The 23,322-nt window shown below is 40.2% G+C and overlaps 1 non-coding gene and 1 pseudogene across 1 annotated transcript; one reads left to right on the forward strand and one right to left on the reverse strand.

Annotated features, from left to right (window-relative positions):
• Window positions 1-9,982: 9,982 nt before the first annotated feature.
• LOC148207592 (small nucleolar RNA R71) lies at window positions 9,983-10,089 on the forward strand. Its single transcript, XR_015787789.1, has one exon. It is a non-coding gene; the product is annotated as a small nucleolar RNA R71 (small nucleolar RNA).
• Window positions 10,090-19,154: 9,065 nt separating this feature from the next.
• LOC148207593 (uncharacterized) lies at window positions 19,155-19,486 on the reverse strand (annotated as a pseudogene).
• Window positions 19,487-23,322: the final 3,836 nt, after the last annotated feature.

The raw sequence follows: 23,322 nt of genomic DNA on the forward strand, positions 1-23,322 counted from the left end.
ACGAAAGTTAACTAACGGAGAGTTTTTATCGGGATTGAGAGCTTCGCCCTTCTCTTTCAAGCAAGGGAGAGTGTCACGTGCTCTTTCCTCCAAAAACACAACTCTCTTAACTAAAAATAAAGTAAAGGCAAAGAGAAGATAAGCAAAGTGCTAGATTTTTATATATTTGAATAAGTAGAAAATGACTAAGTACAAATGGAAACAAAACAAAGCTCAATAAAAGAATGTAAAGTGCTCGGGATTTAAAAACCAAAAGTAACTAATGAAAGCAACTCAAAAGTACTTAGAAAGCAACAAAGAAACACTAAAAATGATCAAGAGAAGGAAGCAAGGCTTGATGAATTTGGTGGAGAAGTTGCTGGAATTTATAGCTGTGCAGAATTGGTTAGGTAGGTCCTAAAACGATGGTGAATCACCCATTTCCAACTCTTTTGACTGACCAAATCGTGCTCAAACTGATAGTGGAACACTTCTTCTACACGTATGCATCGGTTGGAACCACCAAAACGCATTGGAAGACGCGTTTCATTAAGGGCAAAGTTGGAAGAAAAACTGTTTTCTGCAGGCTTCCCAGGCGCCTGGCGCCTCCATGAAGGTTTTTCCGTCTTTTTGCTTCTTTTGATTAATTTGCACTCCCAAATGGTCCTGAAATGTCATAAATACCATATAAGCCATCCACAAACCATAGTATATGAATTTTGCATGAATTGGAACTCAAACGATCGAGAAAAATCCTAAACAAAGCTGAAACATAGTAAAAACAGCATCTAAAACCTTCTTTTTACGCATGTAAACAAGCGTAATCACACCCCCAAACTTAACTTTTTGCTTGTCCTCAAGCAAAACTTAGCAACTTTAATCAGCTTTCTAACACATGGATAAGGAAAAGCAAAAGCAACCGAGATGTTCAATCATAAATTGTCTCAGGGAAAAGATGTCAAAGCCTACCATTCTATTGCCTTTGTAAACTTAGTCACTATAAACCAAGTTTGAAATGATAAAAACTTTTTCTTTCAAAATCTTTTTTCTCTTTCAAAAACAGAAAACGTTTTCAAATACCCCTAAGGAATCTGCACACTCCCTCCTTACACTAAGACTTTTACATCTGAAAGACCGGCTACTAGCCCCTGAGGTTTCCACACACTAACATCGGTTTCAACCACAGCTACTCGTAGAAAGACTTTGAACTAACAGCTAGGTCATAAAACGACGACAATGAGAAACACGAAGTCACTTATCACCATCCTTACTGCTATTTTCAAAGTCAACACCCAACCTAAAACTAAATGGGTGTCTACAGTAGGACTCGGGAATCATAAATACATTTTCTTTAATTCTCAATGTTTTTACCACTCTTTTCTTTCTAACACAAGTCTTTTCCCCACTCTTATTTTCTCTCAACAAGACTCTTTTTACTCTTTTGCAACTTCTTTTTTTTTTTTTTTTTTTTTTTTTTCTTTCGTTTTTTTTAGCTAAGTGCTTTTTCAACATTTCTTTCTTTCCAACTGACTCTTTTTCAAAAGAAAATAGCATGATTTTTTAAATATAAATAACACCTTATCTTTTTGAACACGACTGACACAACGACTGTCCAAAGAAAATAGCATGATTTTTTTAAATATAAATAACACCTTATCTTTTTGAAACAACGACTGACACAACGACTGTCCCCCCCAAACTTAAGAGAGACAGTGTCCTCACTGGGAAAGACGTTTGCATCGGATGAAAAAAGGCTTAACAGTAAAAAGGACAAGGACTTCCTATATAAGGGCAAAGAAAAAGCTTAAAGTCTGTAAAGATCAAAAAGACATAAAAGAAAATGAGTTTATCACATAAACAAAGGAAATAGCTCAAAGCTTAGTCAGGCATAGAACAGAAAACTCAACAATCTCTTATAATCATCATCGACATGAAATCACATGCACAGCACAGATGCTTCAAAATAGGCATGTGAAAAGCTAAACTAAGGTTAAGTGAAGGCATACTTTAAGTGATCAGAAGATAAACGATACTAATTTATTCATGCTTCAACTGAGCTCGAAACATAATCAATACAAAAAAAACATGCGTAGTAATGCTAGAATATGCAACTACGTCATTAACCAAAAGAATAAAACACAAAAAATAGCAAAGAAGGAACCTCCCCTTCATGAAGTCGGAGGTTGTGGACTAGGATCAGTGTCAGTACTGGGAGATGGATGACCAAGGATAGCAGCTAGCGCTGGAGGCCATGAAGGTAAAACCGCAAAATCCAATGAAGTCCTTAAGTTGTAGATATGTTGCACGACTTCTCGAACCTGATCTCGCAGCTGTTGGTTCTCCTCTCGAAGACGACGGATCTCCGATGTAGGAGACATCCCAGTACCTTCCCTTCTTTGTAACGCATGGGCGATAATACGCCGAATATTCTTCTCTTCCACAATTGGGGCATCTCTCTTAATTTGATCCTCAGGGAGCTGTACACCTTGTCGTAAGCATAAAGAAGTGACCAAACGTGGGTGATAAAGCTTACCACGTGTTCGGTGGGCACACTCATGGATACTAGTATTGATCAATTCTCCATAATTCACATCTATGCCCTTTAGCATGGCATAAACCAGCAATGCCCTATCCTGAGTGACATGCTCATCATGCTCCGTTGGCAGAATTCTGTTTTTGACTATGTATAACCATCCTGCAGCAGCTAGGGAAACATCCTCGGGTTTTAGTCGTACCTTGCCATGAGTAGTCAAATCCCAAGTGGCAGAGGACTTCCCAACACATTCTAGAGCCTCATCAAGCTGTTCCAGAGTCGGAGTCACTAACATCTTATTGCCCACAGCGTCTCTGATATTCTCAATGTTGAAGGTGTAGTTGATCTGAGTGGCATCAAACCGTATTTCCTTCCCGCGCACTATGGCTATATGTGACTGGGGATGGACAGCAGCATAGAACTCTCTGACTAACTCCAAAGTCTCACATTGTATGGGCTGAATGAGTGGTCTCCACTCTTTGTCTCTAGCGGTCTCCCTCCAATCATCAGGCACATCTCCTAGGGTGAGATTAAATCCCAATTCTGTCATAATCTTACGGGATTTCATTAATGAATTCGAGTGGCTAAATTTGCTGCGTTCCATTTCGTCTCGACCTCCTCTCCCTCAGACAAGTCCAGTTCAATTGTATCAACTGGCCCAGGTGCCACTACCTTCTTCTTAGCTTCAGCTGCTTTAGCTTTCGCAGCTCTCGTTTTAGGTTCATTCATGGGCACTGTTGGCTTCTTAGCCTGAACTGCACGTCGTTTTGAACTCTTTTTCTCCCGCCTCTTGTATTGAAACATTTCCCTTATCGTCTGCGTGTCCTCAAGATCTTCTTCGTTGGTAGGTTCTTGAGTACTATTCTCCCCAACCTTGGATCTACCTGTATCACACCCAAGCGGGTTAACTGTATTAGAAGGAATAGTGTGAGCATCCCTTACCCCTGGTAGAGTGGCCATCGGTGTGACATACTCATCCGTTGCCAACGGAGTAGATCCAGTTGCCCCAGTAGGCAACTCTTGGTGACTACAAAATGCTCCTTCTGTAGGTGTATCCAATGGGGAAGGTTCCTGAGTATCTGTTCTCACCACTTCGTTCTCGGTATCCTCTGTTTCCGGCATATTTGAACAATGTCCTCGTGAAACCAGTAGAAAATCATCATTACCATCTTCCGGTGTAATAATCAATGGAGATGAATAAAACTGCTCCTCGTCCCTGTTCTCCATAGATGAATCCTTAGGCGTCAGACGCCTACTACTCCCATCTTCCTCAATTTCTGGGTCTATCATCACCTCCTTGCCCTTCCTCTTTTGCCCTATCGAAACCCCGGCTCTAGCCTATGGCTGTGGCTCTTCTCTTGCTCTCCTCCATGCTCATCTCCTGCATCCATTGGCATATTGATTGGGGTTGGCATCCTAGGAGGCTCTAAGGGTTTTAGTTGTCCCATGTTGAAGGTACTCGATATGTTAGGGTTCAATTGGGGTGCTTGAGGTCCTCTTTCTAGGAATGGAAGTTGAGGTGGTGGGGGAACCCTAGGTGAAAGCATCCCATAATTGGTTGGAGGTACCCAATGACCCATTCCATAATAAGGTGGAAGGCTAGGAAATAGAGTAGATGGGTTTGGCATTCCATAAGGATGAACACTAGCTGGAATTTGCATTTGGGACAAGGGAAAATGATATGAAGGAACCGGGTTAAACATAAACGGTTGGTACATACCCGGATTGATCATTGGAGGAAGTTGTTGAGGATTTTCAGCCCTAAACTCACTGTTTTGAGGTATATTAAAGGTGGGTAGTTGCTGAAAATTAACATAACCATGTGGGCTCATTATAGGATGTTGTGTAGGAGCTTGGGATGGAGGACATTCAAATGTTTGAAGCGGGTTTCCTCCCCTAACAGCAGCTAGCCTAGAATCTGAACCCATGTGTTGTTGGAAGTTCTCCAATGGTGGAAAAGGAATGCTTGTGGCATTTGGAGCTTGAGTGGAAGAGGTAGGAAGTGAAGTATGTTGAGAAGAGGAAGCCATAGATGTAAGCAAATGCTGGAAATTTCTTCTTCTCTTTGGTGGCTGAAAATCGAAAACAAGGGTGATGAAGGGAGTGGTTTTTTTTTTCGAAAAAACAAGGGGAAGAAGAGAGTTGTGTGGGTTTTGGTGGAGTTGTAAAGCTTAGGCAATGGGTCTATTTAAAGCTTTCCCAAAACTAAATCCTAAATGGAAAGGGATTGACATTTAAGTTCAACCAAGTTTTCCTAAACCTAAAAGGAAAAGAAAACAAATTTGAATACAAAATAGGATTAGGGAAACAAAATTTGAGTTTGAAGAGAAGTTCTTAAAGCTAAATCATAGAGGATTAATGTTTGACCCAAAATAAAGCCCATGCTATCGAAAATTAAAACCCAAACCGTGAAGGAAAACGAAACTCGAACTGCTGGAAAACAGGGCAGGCGCCAGGCGCCTGCGTGATTTATTTTCGCAAAGGGCAGGCGCCAGGCGCCTGCGTAAAATTTTTTCAATGTTTTTTTTTTTTTTTTTTCATTCTTTCTTTTTGTTTTTCAACGTTTTCCAAAAACATTCTTAATAAGCAAAACTTTTTATAATTAGACAAAAAGAATGTAAGATACAAAATTTCCTTCCTTTACTTTTGTTCTTTCCAAACGGATAAGAAGGAAAAACATTTTTCGCAAAATTTATTGACCTGAAAGTTGAATAGAGGTTTTTCCTCTATCCACTGGTTCTCCAAAATACGGCTTAAGTCTCTGCCCATTTACTTTAAAAACATTTCCCTTAGAGTCAACTAGATCCACTGCCCCATATGGGTAGACTTTAAAAATTTGAAAGGGACCAGACCATCTAGACTTAAGTTTTCCAGGGAAAAGTTTCAACCTAGAGTTGAATAACAGAACCAGATCACCTTCTTGAAGATTGTTCGGCCGAAGACGCCTATCATGCCACTGTTTAGTTTTTTCCTTAAACAACTTAGCATTCTCATAAGAAAAGTGCCTGTGTTCTTCTAATTCCAACAATTGTAACTTCCTCGCTTCACCTGCAGCCAACAAATCAAAATTTAATTTCTTAGTAGCCCAAAATGCTTTATATTCTAGCTCAAGAGGCAAATGACATGCTTTTCCAAAAACTAGCCTATAGGGGGACATGCCGAGGGGAGTCTTAAATGCTGTCCTATATGCCCAAAGTGAATCATCAAGCTTAAAAGACCAATCCCTACGGTTAAGATTTACAGTTTTTTCTAAAATGTTTTTTATCTCCCTATTAGATATTTCGGCTAACCCATTCGACTGAGGATGATATGCTGTTGCAACCCTATGACGCACATTGTATTTAGTCAGCAACTTTTGCATAGACCTATTCACAAAATGAGCCCCCCCATCGCTTATCAGACAACGCGGGGTTCCATAACGCGTAAAAATGTGCTTTTGCAGAAAACGAATGACAACTTTGGAATCATTGGTAGCAGTTGCAATGGCTTCTATCCATTTCGAAACATAATCTACTGCTAACAATATATAAAGCTTACCATTAGAAGATGGAAATGGACCCATAAAATCTATACCCCACACATCAAATATTTCAATCTCCAGGATCGGGGTTTGAGGCATTTCGTGGCGTTTAGATATATTACCTGTCCGTTGGCATTTGTCACAAACCTGGGCAAACTTATGTGCATCTTTGAACAGAGTGGGCCAAAAGAACCCACTTTGCAAAACTTTGGCTGCGGTTTTGTGTCCTGCAAAATGTCCTCCATATGGAGACATATGACAAGCGTCTAATATCGCCTCGTGCTCTTCTTCTGCGACACACCTGCGTAAGATATTGTCAGGTCCTAGCTTATATAAAAAAGGCTCATCCCAACGATAACATCGAACTTCATTTAGAAATTTCTTTACCTGTTGCTTGTTGAACTCATAAGGAACTATTCGACTTACCAAATAATTTGCTATATCGGCATACCACGGAACTGAATCAACTCGCAAGAGTTGCTCGTCAATAAACTGTTCACGAATAACAGTTCCATCATCACAGAGCGGGGATTCCAATCTAGACAGGTGATCAGCAACTTGGTTTTCAGTACCCTTCCTGTCCCTAACTTCAATATCAAACTCTTGAAGTAACAAAATCCACCGTATCAAACGTGGTTTAGCATCTTTTTTAGCAAATAAATATTTTAAAGCAGAATGGTCAGTAAAAACAATGACTTTTGTGCCTATCAAGTAAGACCTAAACTTATCAAAGGCGAACACAACTGCTAACAGTTCCTTTTCAGTAGTAGTGTAATTGAGTTGTGCACCGGTCAGAGTCTTACTAGCATAATACACAGGATGCAAGATCTTGTTTTTACGTTGTCCTAACATAGCTCCTATTGCATAATCACTAGCATCACACATGAGCTCAAAAGGTAAATCCCAATTAGGTTCGATAATTATAGGAGCTGAACTTAGAGCAACTTTCAACATTTCAAATGATTTTAAACAGTCATCATCAAAAACAAATGGTCTATCATGTTCTAACAATTGACACAAGGGTTTAGAAATTTTAGCAAAGTCTTTTATAAAGCGGCGGTAAAATCCCCCATGCCCTAAAAAACTTCTAATCCCTTTGACATTTGTAGGAGGAGGTAGCTTTGAAATGATGTCTATCTTAGCGTGGTCTACCTCTATTCCTTGCTTGGAAATTTTGTGACCCAAAACAATACCCTCTTGTACCATGAAATGACACTTCTCCCAATTTAGGACTAGGTTTGTTTGTTCACATCTCTCCAATACTCTCTCCAAATTAACTAAACATGCGTCGAAAGAATTTCCAAAAACAGAAAAGTCATCCATAAAAACCTCTAGAATATTTTCTACCATGTCAGAGAAGATGGCCATCATACACCTCTGAAAAGTCGCGGGTGCATTGCATAGTCCAAAGGGCATTCGCCTAAAAGCGAACGTACCATACGGACACGTAAATGTTGTCTTCTCCTGGTCTTCTGGAGCAATAGTAATTTGATTATAACCCGAATATCCATTTAAAAAACAATAGAAATCCTTACCTGCCAGACGGTCGAGCATCTGGTCAATAAACGGGAGAGGAAAATGGTCTTTCTTTGTTACCTTGTTGAGTTTGCGATAGTCAATGCAAACTCTCCACCCGCTCACAGTTCGGGTTGAGATGAGCTCATTCTCCTCGTTGGCCACCACGGTTATACCCCCTTTCTTTGGTACACACTGTACTGGGCTTACCCAGCTGCTGTCAGATATTGGGTATATAACACCGGCGTCAAGCCATTTGAGAATTTCTTTCCTTACAACCTCTTTCATCTTCGGGTTCAACCGCCTTTGACTCTCAATAGAGTTCTTAGCATCTTCTTCCAATAGAATTTTGTGCATGCAAAAGGCCGGGCTTATCCCTCGGATATCTGCTATCGTCCATCCAATGGCCTTTTTGTGCTTCTCCAAAATCTGCAATAAAGAATATTCATTAGTAGGTGATAAATTGGAAGCTATAATAACTGGTAAAGTGTCGTTATCCCCTAGATACGCATATTTCAAATGCGACGGCAATGGCTTCTGCTCCAACGTGGGTGGTTCCACTATGGACGGAAGTAACGACTTGCATTCTTCTTTTTGTATTTTTCCAATAGGATTAGCCATATCTTCTGGTCCTTCTGCTATCTTATCAAGCTCTTCTTCAATCTCTGTAACTAATAAGTCATAAAACTCATCAAACATAGTAGGATTCAAGCTATTTATAGCAGAGCACTCTTCAAAGTCTCCTGGTAATTTCATGGCGTCTAGAACGTTAAATTAAACTTCTTCATTATTTACCCTCATTGTAATTTCTCCCTTCCTCACATTAAAAACTGTATCCCCAGTGGCTAGAAATGGTCTTCCCAAAATAATGGGAACGTCTAAGTCTGCCTCGCAATCTAGGATGATAAAGTCCGCAGGGAAAATGAATTTGTCCACCTGGACTAAAACATCTTCTATCTTTCCCTCAGGTCTTATGATAGATCTATCTGCTAGTTGGAGGGTAACCGTAGTAGGTCTAGCTTCTCCTATGCCTAAAGATTTGAAAACTGATAATGGCATAAGATTAATGCTAGCGCCTAGATCACATAATGCCCTACCTAAGTTTTTTCCTCCTATGGAACATGGAATGGTAAAACTGCCAGGATCGTTACATTTCATGGGTAGCGGGCTGCCTACAGCTTCACTACTACATTTTGTCATGGCTACCAGTTCATGCTCTCCTATTTTTTTCTTCCTAGAAACTATATCTTTCAAAAACTTAGCATAATTTGGCATCTGTTCTAGAGCATCTACTAATGGTATATTTATATGCAGTTGTTTTAAAATATCTAAAAATTTTCTAAACTGGGAATCATTATTTTTCTTTACTAATCTTTGTGGAAACGGGGGAGTAGGGGTAAAAGAAGGCTGTACCTGTGGAGGAACACTCGGGGTGTCCTCATTACCTTTTCTAATACTTTCTTTTTCTGGTGTTGTTGGATTTTCTGGTATCTTTACAATTGGTTCAGTGGACGGAATCTGTACATCTGTTGTTGGCATTGTTGGTCCATCATATGTCAGTCCACTCCTGAGGGTGACAGCTTTGCACTGTTCTTTCCCTTCTCGTTTTGGTAATTCAGTATGGCCTGGAAAAGAACCTTGTGGTCTATTCTTCAATTCATTGGCGAGCTGTCCCAATTGGGTCTCGAAATTCCTCATTGATGCCGCTTGGGATTGTATCACTGCGTCGGTTCGGGCCATGTACTCCTTCATCATATTCTCAAGATTTGAGTTGTTATTTTGAACTGGTGGAGTCTGTGTTCTCTGATTATACTGCTGTTGCGGTGGTGGGATGTATTGCTGTGTAGGTGGAACATAGGGCTGCTTGTTCTGCTGGCTCTGCCCTTGATTAAAACCGCTCGAACCTCCTTGTCCTCCCCATGAGAAATTAGGGTGGTGCCTCCAACCTGGGTTGTAGGTGTTCGAATATGGGTTAAAGTTCCTATTGTTCCCATGTCCTACATAAAAAACAGAAGCAGGGTTATGTGGACAATTATCATAAATATGGTTTTCACTGCAGAATGAACAAATGAGATCGTTGACTTGGCAAACAGGGGCAGGAGTGCAATAATCCGACTGCACAGGTTGTATCGGCGTGGCTAATGGATTTTTTATTCCCAATGCCATCTCTTTCAGCCTCTGGTTCATTGTAACCATCTCTTTTTGCATCGAGCTCGCAATGTCCAGAGCCAAAACTCAGCTGGATCTTGCTTCTTTGGTGCTGCCCTAGATCTTTGCGAACACCATAGTTCGTTATGTGAAGCTAAGTCATTTAGGATGTCAACTATCTCGTTGAATGTCTTCTTTGTAAAGGCTCCGTTGGCAGCATTGTTTAGCATCATCTTAGTAGGATGATCTAAACCTCTAAAGAAATGTTCTATCTGGATGCATGCCGTAAGCCATGGTTCGGACATTTCCTGATTAGTTCTTTAAATCTCTCCCACGCCTCGTGAACAGGTTCACGATCATACTGTCTAAAGGAGATGATCTCCTCTCTGATATCAGCGTGGCGAGTAGGTGGGAAGAATTTTGTTAAGAACTTCTCCACTAACGACCCCCATGTGGTGATGGATCCCGGTGGAAATGCATTGAGCCATGCTCTAGCTTGGTCCTTCAAAGAAAATGGAAAAAGTGTTAGCTCAGAGCATCGTCTGTTATACCAGGTAATCGAAATGCATTTGCAATTTGAATGAATGATTTCAGATGATCATGTGGATCCTCATGTTCCTGCCCTCCAAAATGTCCAATTGTCTGCAACATTTGGAACATCATTGGTTTAAGCTCAAAGTTTGCGTGGGCTGGAATAGGGTTGACTATCCCTGAATCAAAGTTCTGAAAAGCCGTGGCGGCATATTCTCGCATTGCCACGTCTCTGTTGTCCGCCATCTGGATATGGTTGAATTCATTATTTCTTGCATGATCCCTCATATTACCGTTAACAGCAGGTGGATCAACCGGATCACGAGGTGGAATATCTGCCATTGATGTGCTTGTACTCTCTACCTCACTTTCAGGACTGATTTCACCTTCTCTCTCTTTTTGCTTTTCTAGTTGTTTTCGAAGTCTTTGCTCCTTTCGAGTTTTTCGAAGGGTCCGCTCAATCTCAGGGTCAAGGGGTAGAAGAAAAGATCTTGTGCTCATGCACTTTAACGTACCCTTGTGAGATAAACGACCAAAATATAGAACAAAAACGGTGGATGGAAATTACACCCAACAACAATTCACAAAAATAAAAACTAAAAGAATTTGAAAATAATTTTAAAACTAAAGTCCCCGGCAACGGCGCCAAAACTTGACTGGGCGTTTATGCTGAACGCACGCGCTAAGCGTGGTAACAATTATATAGATGCAAGCGCACACCTGTCAGAGTAATATAAAATGGATGGAGTATCCAAGTATCGATCCTCAAGGACTTCTAAACAATTTCCAAACTCTAAAGTTTTAAAGAATAGTGAATGTTGGAATGAGTGATTCTTGTAAAATGGGAAGTGGTCACAAATAATGGTTTGGATTTGGGATTTGGACTTAGAATGATAAAACCTAGCCCGAATTACTTCAAGTTAGCCAACAAAGAATCAAGGACATGCTAAGGACAATATGCGTTTTACTTTAGAAACTAACGACTACGCTTCTCACTTTACTTATATCTAAGCAAGTTCAAAGTCCTAAGACATTCCCTAATATGTCTATTATGAGATATATCTTAGTTTTAGGATGGAAATAGTCGCAACCTCGGGTTAAGGTCCTATGTCTAGGCTACTTAAGCGGAACCCTTATGTCTAAGGCGCTCCTCTCCTCGGTTTAAACCACTCAACAATGCAAATAAGCAACCTTTTCAGTATTGACTTGTTAAGACTTACAGTGGCCTTCTCTAAATCCTAACTTTTTGGGAAAACATGTTGAGCAATGAATGGAAAGTAAAAACACTACTTCTTAGCAACCCTTTTTAGACATAAAAGGCTAACTATCCATAACCGGCTAGAGACGGGAATTTAGAAAGACATATTGAAGAAAATACAGCAAGTAAAATGGTTGAATGTGGAATGCATGTGTGAAAAACGAAAGTTAACTAACGGAGAGTTTTTATCGGGATTGAGAGCTTCGCCCTTCTCTTTCAAGCAAGGGAGAGTGTCACGTGCTCTTTCCTCCAAAAACACAACTCTCTTAACTAAAAATAAAGTAAAGGCAAAGAGAAGATAAGCAAAGTGCTAGATTTTTATATATTTGAATAAGTAGAAAATGACTAAGTACAAATGGAAACAAAACAAAGCTCAATAAAAGAATGTAAAGTGCTCGGGATTTAAAAACCAAAAGTAACTAATGAAAGCAACTCAAAAGTACTTAGAAAGCAACAAAGAAACACTAAAAATGATCAAGAGAAGGAAGCAAGGCTTGATGAATTTGGTGGAGAAGTTGCTGGAATTTATAGCTGTGCAGAATTGGTTAGGTAGGTCCTAAAACGATGGTGAATCACCCATTTCCAACTCTTTTGACTGACCAAATCGTGCTCAAGCTGATAGTGGAACACTTCTTCTACACGTATGCATCGGTTGGAACCACCAAAACGCATTGGAAGACGCGTTTCATTAAGGGCAAAGTTGGAAGAAAAACTGTTTTCTGCAGGCTTCCCAGGCGCCTGGCGCCTCCATGAAGGTTTTTTCCGTCTTTTTGCTTCTTTTGATTAATTTGCACTCCCAATGGTCCTAAAATGTCATAAATACCATATAAGCCATCCACAAACCATAGTATATGAATTTTGCATGAATTGGAACTCAAACGATCGAGAAAAATCCTAAACAAAGCTGAAATAGTAAAAACAGCATCTAAAACCTTCTTTTTACGCATGTAAACAAGCGTAATCACACCCCCAAACTTAACTTTTTGCTTGTCCTCAAGCAAAACTTAGCAACTTTAATCAGCTTTCTAACACATGGATAAGGAAAAGCAAAAGCAACCGAGATGTTCAATCATAAATTGTCTCAGGGAAAAGATGTCAAAGCCTACCATTCTATTGCCTTTGTAAACTTAGTCACTATAAACCAAGTTTGAAATGATAAAAACTTTTTCTTTCAAAATCTTTTTTCTCTTTCAAAAACAGAAAACGTTTTCAAATACCCCTAAGGAATCTGCACACTCCCTCCTTACACTAAGACTTTTACATCTGAAAGACCGGCTACTAGCCCCTGAGGTTTCCACACACTAACATCGGTTTCAACCACAGCTACTCGTAGAAAGACTTTGAACTAACAGCTAGGTCATAAAACGACGACAATGAGAAACACGAAGTCACTTATCACCATCCTTACTGCTATTTTCAAAGTCAACACCCAACCTAAAACTAAATGGGTGTCTACAGTAGGACTCGGGAATCATAAATACATTTTCTTTAATTCTCAATGTTTTTACCACTCTTTTCTTTCTAACACAAGTCTTTTCCCCACTCTTATTTTCTCTCAACAAGACTCTTTTTACTCTTTTGCAACTTTTTTTTTTTTTTTTTCTTTCGTTTTTTTTTTCTTTTTTTTTTAGCTAAGTGCTTTTTCAACATTTTCTTTCTTTCCAACTGACTCTTTTTCAAAAGAAAATAGCATGATTTTTTTAAATATAAATAACACCTTATCTTTTTGAAACAACGACTGACACAACGACTGTCCAAAGAAAATAGCATGATTTTTTTAAATTTGATGAAGTGTTAAGGGAATGGCCCGAAATGAGTGGATGATGGGTCTCCCAAAGATGGCGTTATAGGCCGATCTACCGTCAACTACCACGAACTCGGCCATTTGAGTGACTCGAGTTTGGTCCTGCCCCAGCGTGACCGGCAAGTCGATGCAACCCTCGGGATGACTGATTCTCCAGAGAACCCAACCAGCGGCGTCGGGCTTCTCTTCAATTGCGACCTCGTCCAGCCCAAGGCGAGGTAGATCGGTAAGGACAGGATGTTAGCGGATGCGCCCCCGTCTACCAGCACTCTCCTGACCACCACATGATCAATCAGGGAGCAATCACAAGGGCATCATTGTGGGGCAGGTGGACCTCCTCCAAGTCTGCACCGTCGAAGGTGATTGGGCAGGTCGGCCCCTGCTCCCTGATGATGCACACCTCGCGCCTGGCTGCACGGGCTAACTCCTTTCTTTTATGTCCGGATTGACCCCCGCTTGGCCCTCCAAAAATGGTATTGATGACCGCAGGTCGGTCGGTGCGCCGGGGTGGCGTCCTTGAACGCTTTCGCTCTTCCTTTTTCTCTGCTGAGCTGGTCCTGGGCTTTCCCACAAAACTTCTTGAAGTAGCCGTCTTGAATTAGATCCTCAATTTGGCGCTTCAATTCCCAGCAGTCCGACGTGTTGTGGCCGTGCTCCCGATGGAAGCGGCAATACTTGTCCTTGCTGCGCCTCTCCGGGGCTCCCCGAAGTTTTCCGGACGCTTGAGTAGCTTTCCATTCCAGAATCCTCGATGTTCGTTAGGATCTCGGAAATTGGAATCGTGGTTCGGGTGAAGCGCTCGTAAGGTCGGCTCCTGGTAGGTCCGTTCTCTGCCCTTCGATACTCAGCTCGGCCGCTGGAGAAGGATCCCTTGTCCTTGGACTTGGGATCTGCCCTTTCATCTTTTCACTTCTGCACCGGCCGATCTTTCGTTCAGGTCGGCCGGTTTTGGTTCGGAGGAGCTCCTGTCCATCGATGACTTTCTTCGCCTTCTGGAGCACCTCGGCGAAGGTGGCGGGACCTCCTCTCCAAGTTTCACCGTGAGGGCTTCGTCGGCTAGACCGGTGAGGAAATAGCACATGGCCGATTCATCGGAGCAGTGTGCAACCTTCAACTGCTCCTCCTGGAATCTGGTGACATACTCCCGCAGCGTCTCACCCTTCTTCTGCCTGATGGTGGCGAGATGGGTCGCTGTCTTTTTGTCATAGTGCCGAGAAGAGAACTGGGCGAGGAACTCCCTTCTCAGCTGAGAGTAGGTCGAGATCGACCTGGCTGGCAGTCTCCGGTACCACAATCGCGCGCTGCCAGTAAGCGCGATCTGAAAGCGCGACATTTGATTGCGTCTGATGCCGCTTGGAAGTCCATGAGGCCTTCTAAGACTTCAACATAGTCCTTGGGGTCCTTCGTCCCGTCATAAGCTTCACGGTAGGAGCTTTGAACTTCGGAGGGATTGGTGCTTCCAAAACGTCCGAGGTGAAAGGCGATTCTCCCAAGTCGCCATCGTTCAGTGAATCGTCTTTCTGCTCACATTTGGCCTTTAAGGCCTCCACCTGAGCATCGAACTCCCCCCTCAGCTGGTCGAAACTCCTCCCTTGTGATTATCCCTGCGGGATTGTGAGAGGATTCAGCCTGCTGGTTGGAGCTCCTGCGGGAGCGAGATGGTGACTGCCCTTTTCGGAGAGACGAGCCTCTCTTTCTGTTGAGATGCTCACGGAGGTCTCCCCTCTGGCGAGTGTACCCCTCACTCTCGTTGTCTTCGGGACGTTCTTCCTCGGCTGGGCCGAGGTGGGAACCCCTTTGCTCGCGTACGTCCATGCGCGTCACTCGATTTCAGATCGGGACCCTGCGCCTGCAGCCAGCACCATTTCGTTATACATTGCCTCCATGGAGCGCATTTGTGTGCGCATTGCCTCCATCTCTCTCTGGAGCGCATCAAAGTTCTCGCTTGTTGGAGCCGGGGCTGGACCCCGGGCGCCCTTCTTAGAGGTCCCACCTCGACCACGGGTGGCCTTGGACGTCCTCGGGTGCGCAGGCGGTAGGGCAGGCGCGGTGATCCGTGCCGACCTGCGGAGGGGTTCCGTTGCTAGGCCGTCGTGACCTTGCCCCTCTACCGCCGCTGCTCCGACCTCCCTCTGGTGGGCATCGCTGGCAGCTAGAGTCCTTCGATCTGTCGTATTGGTCGAATTCGCTGGTTGAACCATGTTCGCTCGCGTGTTGGTTTAAAGGAATTGGGATGACTTAGATTGTCAGTCGTCCCCACAGACGGCGCCAAATGTTTATGCAAAGATGTGCACAACAGTGTGTTCCTGATTGTAGCTCGAACTCGGCCTCCGGACCGACCTGAACACTTGGGCGGACCTGCACAAAAAGGTGAGCACTCCGACGATCAAATCAGTATAGGTCGGATTCCAAGTTTAGTTCGAAGCCAGAAATCATCGTACCTGATCGGGAGTGAGGTCCTCTACTTATGGGTGGTGGTCCCCTAATCTAGCGACGGTTACATTCGGCAATCTCGGGACCGTCGGTTACACCCGGTAATCTCGGGACCGACGGTTACGCCCGATAATCACGCCGCAGACAGTTGCTCATCTCGGCCCCTACCGAGCTCCCGATAGGTCAGACCTGGGCCAGGTTCACCTCGGCCTCATACTTAGCATTTGTCGGCGTTGGTGGCGGCCATCTCGGCTATCCGAGCTGGGCATGACTCATGAGCCATCTTGGAGCACCAATAGGGGTCCTCCACGTGTCCAGGGTATTCCCTTCCCCAAACAAGTTTTTTGTTTCTTGTTCCTGTTTCCAATTTATTCCAATACAAATAATGATTTGTTTTATCATTCTTGAATCCATGGGAGTTGGAGGCCATGTAATTCTTTTTTTTAATTAAAAAACTGAAAACAGAAAGAAACAGAAACGTCACTAAATGAGTCATAAATGTCTTTACTCTAACTACAAGTAAAAATAATAGTTTTAATAGTTAACATGAGCATAGTTCAACGGTAATTAGATCATAGGTTTGAATTCCCAATCAAATTGTTGTACTAGGAAGAAAAGTAGAATCATAATAATAACAGTTACACTATTTTCTCTTGAAACCTGAAAAAATGGGGGAAAATAATCATTTTTTTAAATTAGTATTTATTAATAATTTCTTCTGGGTACATTTTCCATTTTTTTAATCATTTTTAAATTCTAACCTAATCTTTGAAATAATAATAGTAAATAGTTTTTTTTTTTTTTAATTCTATCTTTGAATTTTGACTAAGTTTCAGATGCATTTTGGAAAAGAAAAAAAAACAAACAAAAAAACTATTACGGAAAAGAAACTATTCAAAAAATATAGATCAACAACTTCTAATCAACAGCTTTCCATTTTAAAAGGTTGACTATAACACTCATTATTTTCTCTGGAATATTGGATTTGATTTATGTTTATAAATATGCCTAGTAAAAAATCCTTAAAATAAATAACATGTTTAAATCTTATTTTAGTTCCCCGAATGTGTGCTTTGTTTTAGTGGTTAACTTTGCATTAAAAATATTATTTATCCTTGCTATCAATTATTTTTAATAAACTATTTTATGATCAAAACGAAGCTCAACCATAATTGAGATTGTAAGTTCGAATCTCACCCTACTAAAAAATAAAATAAAATAAAAAAATAAACACCTAGTATATTAGACATTTATTTTGTAGATTTACCCGATCAATTAATTATTGTGAATAAGTATACAATATAGATCAAATATCACAAATTTATAATTTTTAAAATGATGAACGAAACTTGAATAAATATTATTTTATACAAAGTTTAGAGAACTCCCAAAATAAAATAGGTATAAAATTTTATGATGAGAATAGAAATTAAATCTTTACTATATTAAAAGATGGAATGGTTGAAAATCATTTATAAACATATATTTATCTCCGTTTATCTTTTTAGTTGTGCAAGTTTATGTGGTAGTTGTGATCCTTCGTCTATGGATTGATGATGATAACATTATATATCTAGGTTCGAACTCGAGGTTATTCTCTGTCTCAATGCTTGAGGTGTCCTTCGTTCTACAGGCTCTTAGGTGCCTTAGTATTGTTTGTTGGTTGTATCCCTAAATATTTCTTTTTGAGTTGGTTGGCTATTCGTGATTGTTATGGACTAGAGATTTTATATGTCCTTGATGTCTTCTACTCCAATTGAGTATGTTTTTTTATTATGATGAGATTCAAACTTAGGACCATATTTCGTTTGAGTGCATGTTTGGCAAATTGTATTAAGGTATGATTGCATCGACGAGCTCTTCACATCAATTTTCAGGTCGCAAATATTCACTCGTAGCATATCATATCTCAATGGACTGACGTATTTGCCTATAAGATACCAAGCTTGCATGGATTTGTCGCATTAGTAGAGCTAGGTTGTTCACCTAGAAATAGAGTATACACAATTTCTTGGACCACCTCTAGCTATTTTGTTGGGTTGTAAGAGAAATGCAAACAAAGTCCCACATTAGCTAGGGATAGATTGATCCATGGTATATAAGAGAGGATAATTATCTCCATTGGTTTGAGGTCTTTGGGTGAAACCAAAAGCAAAGTCATCAGGGTTATGCCCAAAGCGGACAATATCATACCATTGTGGAGATACTCAAGTATCGTTGTCCTTAATAAGTGGTATCAGAGCCATGGTCTAAATCTAGCTATATCAGTGAAATCTTCGGGTGCCGAAAAAAAAGAAGTGGTGAGCCTCAGAAGGTATTAGTCATGAAGTAATCCATGAGTGTGTTCTATCAAGATATGGCGGAAGCCTTGGATAAGAGCAAACTCTCGTTCAAGGGAGACTCGGTGGTACTTAGTTAAGGGGATGATTGTTGGGTTTATGAGGGAAATGCAAACAAAGTCCGTCATTGGCTAGGGAATGGATTGATTCATGGTATATGAGAGAGGACAATTATCTCATTGGTATGAGCCTTTTGAGTGAAACCAAAAGCAAAGCTGTGAAGGTTATGCTCAAAGCGGACAATATCATACTATTGTAATTATACTTGGGTTACCGTTGTCATCAACATATTTCTCACATTTGGAGAGAACATAATTTTAGGATCATGAAAGTGCTTCTCATCCGACTCAGATTATTTTACAAATAGTTAATAGTGATGTTTACTACTTAACGTGATACAATTCGTTTTAGTTCAGATTCAGCTTGAGATTTATTTTCATAAGTGAGTAGTTATATTTTATCTTGTAGCAAGTAAATTACGTACAATAATCATTTTTTTTAGTACAAAAGGTGAGAGAAAGAGAAACTAGTAATATAAAAAATAAAAAAAAAGTATCAAATAAGGTCAAAATTATTGATTATTAAATATAGATGGTGATGGTTCAGATTGATTGGTTAATAAATTCAATTCTTATGGAGATTGAGAGCTTGGAATGCAATAAGATTATGTAGAGAGACTATGGTTAATATTTCACTGCTTTCTTCCTCTGTTTCTTGAAGAACAACAAACAACAAACACCAAATTCTCCTGGTTCTACCAAAATTTTTGTACAGCGAGAAAGAACGCAGTAAAGATAGAAAGATGAGGAAGGCAAGTAAAGGGTGTTTAATAAACCATTATGTACAAGATTTGTACAAGACTCTCTAAATTCCCACCAAGATCATCAGATACAGAGCCAGCCAAACAAAGCTTGAAAAAGCAAAGAAAAAAAAAGGACTAAGCTAATATATCCGCATCTTAAACTAGCATCACATCCATATAACGTAACTATACAAACACCAAGCTTCAAATTTATACGCTCAAAAAGTAGAGCTATATGTTCCTTTTTTCTCTTTGGGGATGGGGAATTTCATCAAACACTTGGTGGGCGGATTCAGAGTTGGTCTGGCCACAGGAACGTCCCCATAGCAAATGCCCTTTTCTCCTCAAGAGTTCCATCAAAACAGAGCCCATATTGTTTCAGAAGCAAATCCAACAGGGCTCCTCCATTTTCTCATAGTCCCCCTTCGTGTACCTGGGGTAATGGAGGGGCATTCGGAACCCACCTGAGAAATTCAAACCTCCATCATAATAAGAATCCTCCTCCTCCTCCTTCTCCTTCTTCACATTCTTGATTCCTTCTCGCGCCTCCTCCTGATTCTTTTGCTTCTCCGTGAGCCCCAGAACTTGCATAAACGCAGAATTCAGAATCCACTTCAAGCCCATTCCGGGAAAGCTTGATTCAAGAAAGGCCGAAGATCGAGGGGAAAAGCTGCCTTTTTCTGACTTGGGGATACAGAAGAGGGCGGTTCCATTACATATATATATAGAGCCGAATTGGGGCGTTGGGTTTTCATGCGAATTCAGGGAATTTTTCTTGAGAAGAAAGGAAAAAAAAGGGAACATTTCTTCACGATCGAGTGGAATTAAATGCCATTTTTGGTGCAACTTTCTTTGAGGGACTGTGGGAGAGGCCACGTTAGCCCATTGTTTTGTTCGAGTTGTTTTCGGCCATTGAATATTCATAGATATTTCTCATTTTCAACCTTCAATTATGGCTTCCAAATGCTTCAGGAATCTTCTGAAAAGTATCAACATTAAATTATAACATTGGTTAGTTTCACGATTGAGTTCTTGTACTTTTTAAAATACAATGATCAGATCTTTTCCGTTGAGTTATAAATTTGATTTAGATATAAAGTTTCAATCGTTTGAGTTTTAGTTTATTTCGGTCCTTGTAATTTTAGAATTTTCAATTTAGTTCATATGATTATGTTAAAATTTCACAAATGGTCTCTAAATCATTTTCTATTCACTGAAAATCTTCACAAATAGTCTTTTTGATACAATTAACTAATATACTAGCTTAGAAAACATATTACGTGTTTAATGTGATAAGATCTTGTTATGATAGGAACAATTTTTATATTCAAATAAATTATAAAGATCAAATTGAGAACCTACAAACCATAATGATAAATTGAAAAAAATGTAATCAAAGAGATTAAATTAAACCGTATCAAAATCCTAGGAAGCAAATTTGTAATTTAACATTGTTTTTCACATATTCAAAAGAGTGATTATACCGAGTAGCTTTTTGTTATAGGCTCATTAAGACTAAGCTTATGTTATTATCAATATAGGCCTTTTGTTCCGGTGCCAATTAAAATTATTCATCAAAAGTGTAGATGGAGTGGATAAGATATCTATTACTATTTATAAGATTGATGCTTCGATCCCCATCTTACAATTTTTGAACTAAACAAATATATTCTATAAAAAGAATGCAGAAATCTCACAAATAGCATTTTAAAGCTCCGGAGAAAAATAAAACATTGGCCACTCAATTGCCCTACAGGACGGGCAGTCACACTTCCATAGCTCTAGTTTTAACATCTTAATCAACCAATATATTTTTTTGACCTAAGTCTGTATAGAGTTAATCCAATCCAAACGTATCTCAGTGGGATAAAGTATCTTCCATTCTAAAGTTGGATAATTCGACCTCCACTATGTGAAGAAAAAAAACGTTCGTGTAGAAGTATAAAATTTGGCCAATTAAAAACTGCCAACATCATCGTGGCAAAATATATGCTATTGAATTTGGGGCAATGACAGATTAACATGTCCCTAATTTAAATAGAAAGACAAATAATGACAAATTCCAATCATGCTACACGTCTTTTCAAGGGCCATTTGATTAGATTAACTTGGTCAATTCGGTCATACGACAATATTTCTTTGATCAAAATAAATCCTAAATATTGTTTTTGACAAATATACATCTATAAGAAAGATTTTTTTTTCTACAACTGACAAATAAGAGAGCTTAAGAACCATGTCAAAATAATGAAGAATCAAATCAAAACAACTAAATTTAAGTAAAAGGTAGATTTTGAAACTAAAGATTTAATACTAAGATAGTTTGTTCTAAGTTTAAAATTTCTAAATTTTCAAAATTTAAAATTTAAAACTAGGGTGAATGAATTTTTAGATCACAGTTGCAGGGTATTGTGCCATTCCATTCACAGCTGCATCCAATCCTGGTCCATCGTGTTGCAGTTGCATTTGCTGTTTGCTGGTTCGGCCGTAACCGTTCTGCATCTCCGAGCAATAGCCACCGCCGCCCAACTCATTCCTTCCGCTCTCCGTCCGACCTTCATTCTTTAAACCGAGTCGTTCTTCCCGCAGACAAGGATTTCCAACGTGACCTTCATTCTTCCCGCGGACAAGTTATTTAGATGGTGTGCTGATGGTGGATTGTCTGTAGGTTTATCTACAAACTGAGATTTTGTAATCTAGATTTAAATGGGATTACATTTAAAAAAAAAAAATTATATTTTTTTAATATTCACTCACCTCTTTCCTCATTTTTAAGATGTGTATTTATATTTTATGCATACCACGTCAAATGTAAATTTTTTATTATTTAACTTCTATATAAAATAGTTTCGAACTGCGTAATTTATGTAAATCTATACCAGAATCATTTTTAAGATTAAAACTGAAGTGATTCACGAATAAAGGTCACTGCTATAACCTCCTCTAAAAATCCTTCGAAAGAAACACGCTTCGTTACTTCTATTAGAAAATGGAGAATAAACTTATGCTTCTTCAAAATTGAATAAACTAGTTTTTAGAACTTTGCATTATTATTTTGCTTCCTTCGATTTATGCATATTTACCTCTTGTTTTTAGATTTATGGAATTATTCTTGTTAATAGATATTTACGGTTCTCATTTCTAGATTTATGGATGAGGAAGAAGATTAAGTAAATAATTTTTGAATCATTCTTCATGGATTTACTTATGATTATTAGCTCTCAGTATTTGATTTGCTTGGTTTTATGCATATTTAGCTAAGTGCAAATATCGTTGAGGTAGTTTACCTCTCGTTTATGGATTTATAAATCCCATTTCTATTTACATTTGTTACTTGTAATTATGACAAGATCTGACCTGTTTACTCTTATTGTAACTGTATATTAACTCCACGAATCAATTTCTCCAAAAATCTCGTGTGAACAATTAGTACGTCCGTAGGACAATCCCTATTTCTCATCTTTTCTCAAAACCCAAACTTTTCCAGAAAACCAATGACATTTAAACAAGGCTTCATCAACGACTTTTTCACGAGCAAACCCTTAAACGAGTTCAATTATCCATGGTTTCTCTAATGAACTTTGTTATGCAACAGAAATCGACAATAGCCAGCTAAGATCAAGAGTAAGCGATCGAAGGAGAACCAACTGGGCCGAGAAGGGCTCGGTCCCGACCCCTGCTCGACCCCGACCCCTGCTCGGCCTCGAGCTGGGCTTGGCCCATGGCCTAGCCCGTGAGTCTCCCGCCCGCGATTAAAGATTTCCCTCAGGCCCTGCAACTATGAATTAAGGTTTAGCTACGGAAGGTTCTGGAATTATCTTCACAGCTATAAGTAGCGGTCCAACCCTGGAGGGTAAGGCGACATCTCGAGTTTACTACTTTCCCACTTCCCTTGCTAACTTAGGCATCGGAGCCCGTGTGACTAGAGTCCACCGGTTTAGTTCGATTTGGTTTTGTAGGTATCAGTCCCGAATAATCAAGTTAGGTGTGTGCGAGGAGGAGAACCGGAGAACCGAGATCCCACACTCAACAATGGCGCCCACCAGAAAGGAGTCCCTGATGCTCTAATGATAATGCTCTGCCAAGAGGAAGTTGAACTTGGACGACCCCGAGGATGGGACCACCGATCGAACTCGGTGTCAGGAAGGGTTGCCCGAGGCGCATGCAATAACGACCCCTGAGCCGCTCCAAAAGTTGTTCGTGGCCTTGGAAGACAAGGTAGAGGGCATGTTACAACGCATGACCCAATCTCTTCAACAATCGAGCAACAAGAGCCCGATGAGGTACCCCTTGTTCAGAGACCCAAGAAAAGGGAAGGGCCCAGCACAAAGCGAGGACTAAGGAGTCAACAAACAGTGCAGGGAGCAAACTGAGGACCCGTGTTGGAGCCGATCCGTGGCTTATCTTTAACTATTAAGCAAGAGTCTACACGACTATGTAGCTCGATTCAACGAGGAAAG

This window comes from Momordica charantia, unplaced genomic scaffold, assembly GCF_013281855.1.
Source record: "Momordica charantia cultivar OHB3-1 unplaced genomic scaffold, Mcharantia_2.0 BLBB01000129.1, whole genome shotgun sequence".
In the NCBI taxonomy this organism is placed as follows: Eukaryota; Viridiplantae; Streptophyta; class Magnoliopsida; order Cucurbitales; family Cucurbitaceae; genus Momordica; species Momordica charantia.